Source organism: Trichoplusia ni, chromosome 4 (genome assembly GCF_003590095.1).
Source record: "Trichoplusia ni isolate ovarian cell line Hi5 chromosome 4, tn1, whole genome shotgun sequence".
NCBI classification, from domain to species: domain Eukaryota; kingdom Metazoa; phylum Arthropoda; class Insecta; order Lepidoptera; family Noctuidae; genus Trichoplusia; species Trichoplusia ni.
Genome location: NC_039481.1, coordinates 13,345,018 through 13,353,707, shown reverse-complemented (window position 1 = coordinate 13,353,707; position 8,690 = coordinate 13,345,018). Strand labels below are relative to the sequence as shown.

Sequence of the window (8,690 nt, the reverse complement as noted above, 5' to 3'; positions counted from 1 at the left end):
AATCACGGCTTGCCAAACGATCCCTATTAAAATTCACACCTCACCCCTAATTCGGGGGATAAACATCAAAAAAACACTTTTTTTTTTCTCCCCAGTCGTGAACAGACGGTATGTTAGCAAAGGCACCATGATTTCTCAAAGGAATGTTTGTGGGACCCGTGCCGACGACGCACGAGTTAACTTTTTGACTGGGATACCTTTGCCGACGTGATAAGAATCATAGAAATATGGCGCAAGTGTGAAGCGGGAGACTGTTTTTTGCTAAGCTATCGATGTCCTGCTTCCTTTCCTCCACGGTCCTTCAATTCCACTACCCTGTACCTATTATCCATGTTATTATGTCAGATTTTACTGTGTGCATCCTATAAGACTCGGTCCTTCGTCATATATTCGAAACTTTTCTCAGATGGATAAAACGAGAGGATACGCCTGGCCTTTGTCTTTACTCACTTTGAATATTTTAAATCTTTACACCAACGGTAATGGTAACGGTAAACGCGACAAGTTGTGACTTTGATTCCCACTTTTCCAAAAGTTTTCATGATCCAAAAATTTTACGGCATGCTTTATGTAATACTTATTCTTTTTTCATCATTCCGTTTTATAAGAAAAAAAAACATTTACTTTGAGAAATATTTTATACAAAAAAAATATAACCCGCTATATTTGAATCCTCGCACCACCCTCCAACCACAGACTCCTGTGAGTTTTTCCGCACTGATGATTTTCAGCCAGATCTCTTGTTGATCTGAGAAAGGCGAATTTTTCGTCAATACGTGAACGAATTCTGTAATATTTCGGGGTTATACTGCAGCCTACTGGTAATACGGCCTGTAGCTGATGTTACGTCCCGAGTGTTCAAACATTTCTACCAAGTATATTTATTTGGGATTCGTTACTTATTTAGGTGTCAGCTGTTTAGAAATGCTTACGAATGCCTTTTAGATTTTTTTGTGAGACAACGTTGTTTTATTTGCTAAGTAGATAAATAAACTAAATTGTTTATCTTTGTGGATCGCTCGCCGCAGACCACACATTTTTCGTACGCATTTAAGCCAAAAGCGTTAGGATTTAAGTTTTTAATACTATAAGCCTAAATGGAATATGAAGTAAATTACAATACCCTAATGTTTTCATAGGTCTTTACATGATACGTTTTAATAATAAAGCTTGTAATTGCTAACGTAGCCACATACCTTAGCGGGTAAAGATTAATTTCACACTCTCAAAATTTACGTCAGCGCTTTTTTATAATTTAATACCAGCCAATAGAAAGTCTAACCAACGTAGAATATCCTCCGTGAATAACAATACAGTGAGTGAGGGAGGGACATAAAATCATAATCGTTCGTTTATGCGAGGTTCAGACGACGGCCGCGGTGGGACCATGCGCTGTGGCGATGAAGACGAGACTTGAAACGTTATATGTATGTATAAATCATACTAATATTATACAAGTGGAAATTTGTTTAGATGTATGTTTGTGACTCTTTTACGCATGAACCACTAAACCGATCTGTACGCAATCATTTTAAGTTTTACGAAATGAGTTTTTGGTTCCTTTAAATTTATTTTAGCCAATTGTTTTCGGGGTTCTGTAACCTTGGAAAGAAACGAAGGAAAAGTTCCATGTATGGTTATGAATTTGATGGAAAACATTTTCTACATTAACCTTCTTGTACGGACCTCTCAGTGTTGATATTCCGAATTGCAGTTGGCGGGTGTTTTTCTTAATCGTTGTTTTTCCTTGAAGGCTTTGAAAGAAGTTGTTTATACTATAAAGAAAAGCGCAATTTACAAATGATCGTTCCACGACAATTAAATAGGTATTACCTATATTGACCTACTAGCTGTTGCCCGCGACTTCGTCCCCGTGGGTAGAAGATATAAGTTATGATTTATACCTGCCCTGTTTTTTTCACATTTTGTGATGGTTTATAGCCTAAAGCCTTCCTCGTTTAATGGTCTATTCAACACAAAAATATTTTTCCAATTTGGACCAGTAGTTTCTGAGATTAGCGCGTTCAAACAAACAAACAAGCTTTATATATTAGTATAGATGAAAATCGGGAAGTTTATATACCTCTGCTATACACAATTTATAATTCGCACCTATAATCCATTTGTTCCAGTACTTAAAAAGGTAAACGATCTTGTTGTCACTTTTTAAACAAACAGATATAAAATAAAATATAAACGACTGTTATATTTCAAGTAGTTATTTCATAATGATCTTTTTTGTTGTTAAAATTGGTTTCTATGAGCGTTTTATTTTAGATTAGTTTTTAGATAAAAAGATACCAAGATCGGTCCTTCAACCTTAACACGACCACCTTATATATGGAGCACCCTTAGAATGCTTATAAGTATACAAAATAATTAATTGTTCCAACCTCTTTTAATAAACTATGTTAACCCATTACACAGCGTCGCATTTGTCTGAAGTATCCATGATTAAAATTAATGAAATGTTTGTGGTTTGGGTGTTTGTAACAACTCAACGATGTTTTTGTTTTCGAATTTATAACACAAGTAGTCGGTTTAAAGGTGATTTGGAATAACAGCTTAATAGATTATTTTGGTATTGGGGCAATAAATGAATTGGAAGGGAATTAGGTACTGTATAGGACCTAGGTTTATATTTTGATACGGCAAAAAACTATTCGTTTAGCGAGTCGAATCGTTAAGTGAAAACAAAAAACGGTCTTTTATTAAATTCATATACATTCCTTGAGAGGTTAAGCAACGATTGAAACACTTATGAATTTGAGGGGTGATTATTTTCGTTAAAAATTGGAGCGTATCTTAATAGCATACATATAAGTAAGTTACTCAAAGACCTATACAAATGTGGCGAATAAAGTAACTTGCAAGTAAATACAGGAATCTTTTTTTGGTATCTATTTAAACCCCCAATACAACCTTCACGGTCCAAATATGAAGATCATACGGTCCTTTCGGATTGAACGAATATTTGCTGTGATTTCATACTGAATGAGATTGAATGAACGAATGGGTTTCGGATAAGGGATGAAAGTCTTGGTAAATAGAGTAGGTATCATAGAGGTGATTGGAAGTTAGGAAGAGATTTGGAAAGTTTTTGCCGGATATAATAGTTTTATTGATGAATCAGTGCAGGAAGTTTAAAAGGGTATGTATTCGATATGTATGCATTTTTAGGTCTTTTCTTGTATAATGTTTATGTGTTATTATTTTTTTAAGTTCTCATTAATGTTTTTGAGGTTTCTCAACATATTTTTTAGTGCCTTTTCATTTTAAAAAGAAACCTTTTGTCACTCGACACTTTTCAGTAATCCACGGCTTTATTTCGTTAATAACAATAATTACAAATATATTTTCCAAGTAATATAATTATAAATGTGATGATCTTGTAACCTACACGTCGCATGTGACCAGAAATCGCAAAAAAAACACAAGGAAGAGAAAAGGAGAGGTCTTCGCACAGCAGTGAGATCTGATCAATGTTTTATAAAAAATATAGGTGTTATATTATACATGAAGGTCACACTCACCATTATAATAATAATGCATATTAAAATATGAAAATAAAACAATCTAACCCTATTTATCATCAATACCCGGGTGGAGTGAACTTGCCCGGTGATCCGTGAGGCGAGCCGGTCAAAAGGCTCTCATATCCGGCGCGGACCGGTCGAGCATATTATAGTGGCGGGAAAATATTACGTAAATCACATCACGTGAGGCTTCGCGAGGCCGTATTTAAAAGAGGTTTTATTCTGATATATTTTTTTGCTAACGTTTGAATTTAAAAATTATAGAAAGGTTCAGGAGTAACTCAGGCCACATGATATTCAATAATGTAGGTTTTTTTTAGTGGCCAGATATCATTTATATAACGACGAAATATTTTTATTCAGATTTAAAGTAGATCTGAGTCATTTGTGTTTGATGTTATGATAAAGAAGGCAATTAGAACAAAATAAAGAAATAATTGATGAATTAATACGTTATGATTTCTACATAAGATAAGTTCGTATACCCAAAGATTTTTTTAAAAGACTGTTTACTAACTATAGCATTCTAGTCATACATGCTTGAATCTCATGATTTTGACGTCACGATTACGGCTGCGTTTCCACCAGCGATCTGCGATGGAAATGTGTTGTGTGAGGATGTCCGCCGAGCCGTTTCCACCAGGGCTGTGCTGACCAAGGCGAGGTAAATGAAGCAATTCTATTGGTCCTTTACAAACATATCCTCGCACAAATCTAGTGGAAACGCAGCCTTACTATGGGACAAAAACAAAAGTTTCCTATAAAAAAGGTATTCCTATACTTTAGACATTTTATCACAAGAAAAAAAACGCATTTCTCAGGCGTCGTTTGTTTACAAATGGTGCGAAATTTCTTTATGTTTCAAACCTTTTTGTGTAAATAATATCAAGGGATTTGCTGTAAATATTTCTTAAAGTTTATTATGAAAGGCGCAATCGCCTCAAGGGACGCCGGCCGAGTGTAAAGCCTCCATTTTTATATAGAAAAAGTTTTGCTCCTAATTTTTGGTGGATTTTTTCTCTAGAACATTTTGCTTGTTGGGTTATTATGAATTTTAAAATCTAGCCTTTAGTATTCGTCGTATTTTTGTGTCAATAATTATAAAATAACATCCAAGTAACCTACTATGAATTTCAACCTCCATTCGTGAAAAAAGTCAAGTAAAATATTTTAACAAAACATTTTCCGCTTCCCGTCGATAGATGGCGTTGTTTTAATGAATTCTCCTAACGGCCGCGCCACCGCCAGCCCTCTAGTTTTACGTAAAAAGTCATCTCAATATATTTCAAAAAGCTTCCCGGTTATCGTTTCACCAATAAACGTTCTCAAGACTCCGCCATCAATTTTCTAATCGCGCCATTTCTCAACACAGCGTTGATACGGAAAAAATTGCTCGGTGTCACAGAGTAGGGGACTTCTATACTGTGAGTTCGTCATACTGGGATTTTTTGATGTGGTTTTGTTGTGAACTGTTTTCCCCGTAAATTTTTAGCGGGTCGTTTAGTTAGAAGTCGAAGACTGTTTGCATAATGTGTCTTCGAGTCTTCTATAAGCTGGGATCATTTGGGTGGATCATAGTTTCTTATAAGTAGGGAGAAGTGATAGAATTTTCTTTTCGTATCTATTGAATAATAATATAATGCTTCAGAGTTACTTTTTACTACACGACAAGAGATCTACATAGTGCCTTAAACGATACGTAGAATGGAAAATTCTCCTGATAATATCTTCTAAGAATTGTTTACGAATATCATGTATTGTTATGGGAAACGGGCCTTTGTATTTTCGTGTTCCGTATGTAAACACCAGGTGACGAGCGGAAGGTTTTCGAAGAAAAAGTTGCTTCTACAAATATTTTGTTAAATAATAAAGAGTTTCAAATTTTGGAAATCAATATTATTTCACTCGCAGTAAATTGTGAATTGTATTTATTGAAGCAAATACAATGGGGTTGTTATTATCCTTTATCAAGGTATACTAATAAATTGTTACATTTTTTTCTGCTAGTAACCCACAGTAAAGAGAAACTGGTATTTATCGAATCTAAGAAAACATGCAAAAGCAATGACATATCCTACTTACAGAATAAATGATTTCATTTCATTTCATAAGATTTTTAATCTAAAACCCAGATACTAATGACTTCTCTAAAAACATCACCCAGTCTAGTTCAGATGTCAAACATTTACTCCTTGCAGTTTCTAAAAACAGTTATACCGTTGTACCGGGTAACCGGCCGGGTATAAAGCAGCCGGTCAAAGGCTACTCCTCATATCCGGCTGCGCACATCCGCAGCAGGCGGCAGACAACGAAACTAGGCATTTACATACTTATATCCAGTCTTATCAATCTTACATAGTATTCATCATCGCTGCCTTTTAAAACCCTCGAAAGTAAAACATTTTTAGCAGAAGTGCTAAGACGTTTTTAAACGGCTCGATTTGTCAAACATGTCTAAACGAACACTCGCACATAATTCACGTTTAAATTAAAATAGTTTACTTCGTTCGGAAGCTATGATGTCACAGACAGACAGGCAGGCAGATATGTCAAAGTTTTAAACTTCTCTTTTTGGGATTAAATAAGAAAAAGTCATTAAAACAGGTGTGAAATATTTGATACCAGGATAGTATCGTAAACGATGAAATGTGTTTGATTCAAACATTTGATAGTCTTTGTGCCGCTCAAGATTCATTATAATTTAGAAATAAAACAGCAAGCTTAAAATGTAAAAAAAGTGTTTCATTTTCAATATTGCATTATATTTTTGCGATGATCGTTATTATTAAACTTCATAGTTTTTCACATCTTGAAAATCACGCAGACAAAGTCGCGGGCAACAGCTAGTACCCAATAAGACAGCTTTGCAGAAGCACAAGAAAAGCCTTATTTATTGTAAAAACTTAGTTAAAAAAAAAACTAAATATTTTTTTTTTAAATTCGAGTAAAGCCGGGTCTGTTAGATAGTCAAACTAAATTATAAATCAAAATCAAAAGTTTTTATTTCAAGTAGGCCGTTTTCAAGGCACTTTCTATATATTGAAATGGTTTTGTATCGACATTTTGATCTGAAATGTAAAAGTAATAACAGCGCCATCTTCTGAAATAAGCATAAACTCTACACAATTTAGCTAGTCGTACTCACTTATTTCGTAATAGTTCTACTTTTATCCACTAGATGGCAGTTCTGTCAGTTAAAGTCAAAAGGTATAAAATGTGTATATTATTTAACATTTTACACTACTACAATGTTTATAGAAATCTTTATTTTTTAAAACGTGGCGCCCGTCTCACAAATGATGTTTTTTTAATTCCCCAGAATTTAATAAAAAAGATTATGATTTAACCTTAGCCAAAGTATCATAGATTCTGCCTAATAGAATAACACTCGGTCATGATTCACGTGTCGGCTTCGTTTATCTATGTAACCATGCGGCCATGGTTTGAAAAGGAAATCTGTCCGAGACAACATTTTGAATGATACCAAAAATGATTGCGGTCAAAGCATTGTTTATTACAAAAACAAAAAAATCTATCCAAAAATATGAAACCTCAAAACAAAATATGCTTCGACCGTGACAGGACTCGAACCTGCAATCTTCGGATCCGAAGTCCGACGCCTTATCCATTAGGCCACACGGTCACTGAAGAGTGTGTCAAAATTACGTTATACAATCCAATTTTAATCGATCCATTATTGAAACGTGATTAACATTGGTTTTACTTCTAGCATTAATTAATGATTTATGACAACAATGCTATTTTCGTGGTTCTTATAATTGTACAATGATTAACTTAATTAGCGTAATATTTAGGTATGGACTTTTTGTGGGATATTGTATGTGACGTGTAGAACTGAACTACGTTTTACTGTCATTAACAGATAAGTTAAAAAAAATAAAGAGTTTTTAATATATCAATGTCTACTGTTCTATATTCTGTAAGTCAACTAACTAATATTGATTTAATTCGTCAATTTCTAACTAAAAAGAACGTCAAGTGCGAATCGGACTTGAGACATTGAGGATTCTGTACAAATACATATAGGTAGGTAATATAAAATAATATAATATACGTAATTAATTAATTATATAGTTATCGGTCTTTATTTTTACCCTACTACGGCGAAGCAAAGAGGAGGATTATGTTTTTGATCTGTATCTTTACTTTAACTATGTACATAGTATAATTGCACAAATGAGCTGACGTCAGAAGCCTCTTGGTCGTCCACACTGTACGAGTCTGCATGACGTCACGTTAAACAGACTACAGCGCCCTCTAGGGGACACTAAAGTAAAGAAAAAAACAAATTCTTGACCATGGAGTATTGGGTGTTACACGAAAATTCTTTGAGCTTTAGTGAGTATATTTCAACCATGTAAACACTATTAGCTGTAGCTCACGATAGCATTCAGCTGATAATTGAAAGAAAGCATATAACAATCACTTTTAAACTAATTATGTATCAAAACCTAACTGTCACCAAACTATTTAACCAAAATGTCGGTTTTGGACGTTTTATAAAAACAACATAAATTCTTTATAAATATGAATGCTATGTTAAGTCCGCTCTGCATATTGATAATACCCAACATTAATTAAAATAAAGTTAGATAAAGCAAAGGAAAATTTAAAAACTAAATCCTAAAATAAGAAAGTAGGTACGAAACCTGAATATAATCTCTGTAAGAAAGACTACTTTTAAACTATTAAAAAAAATACTGATTGTTACTAAATATAAAACTTACACGAATTAAATTCACAGATCTATATAAATGAGAACATTAATCGTATCAGCGCCATCTATGCAAAACAACGAGTACTGTCCAACAAACAGTAGAACACGTCCGTAGAACCAGAATTTTTGATGGTCAGCAACAGTTAATATGATTCTATCCAAATTAGATAGATGGCGCTGTTAGTTTTCACTAAGTGACATAGATGGCGCTACACAACCTAGTCATTGTTATTTCAAGACAACGATTTTCTCAGTTCTGCGTCTTGTGAAGTCAAGGTTTGAAACGTATTTGCTTTAACTATTTTGCTCGATGAGTTAATTTTGGAGCAATCACCCATATAGCAGTGTATGCTATAACAAGTGTATTAGTAATTAAGTACGTTAAAATTGCATGTTATGATTTTCCTTTTTTTTTC

The 8,690-nt window shown here is 34.0% G+C and overlaps 1 non-coding gene across 1 annotated transcript; it reads right to left on the bottom strand.

Moving 5' to 3' along the window:
* Positions 1–7,106: 7,106 nt before the first annotated feature.
* Trnar-ucg lies at positions 7,107–7,179 on the bottom strand. The gene has a single exon. It is a non-coding gene; the product is annotated as a tRNA-Arg (tRNA).
* Positions 7,180–8,690: the final 1,511 nt, after the last annotated feature.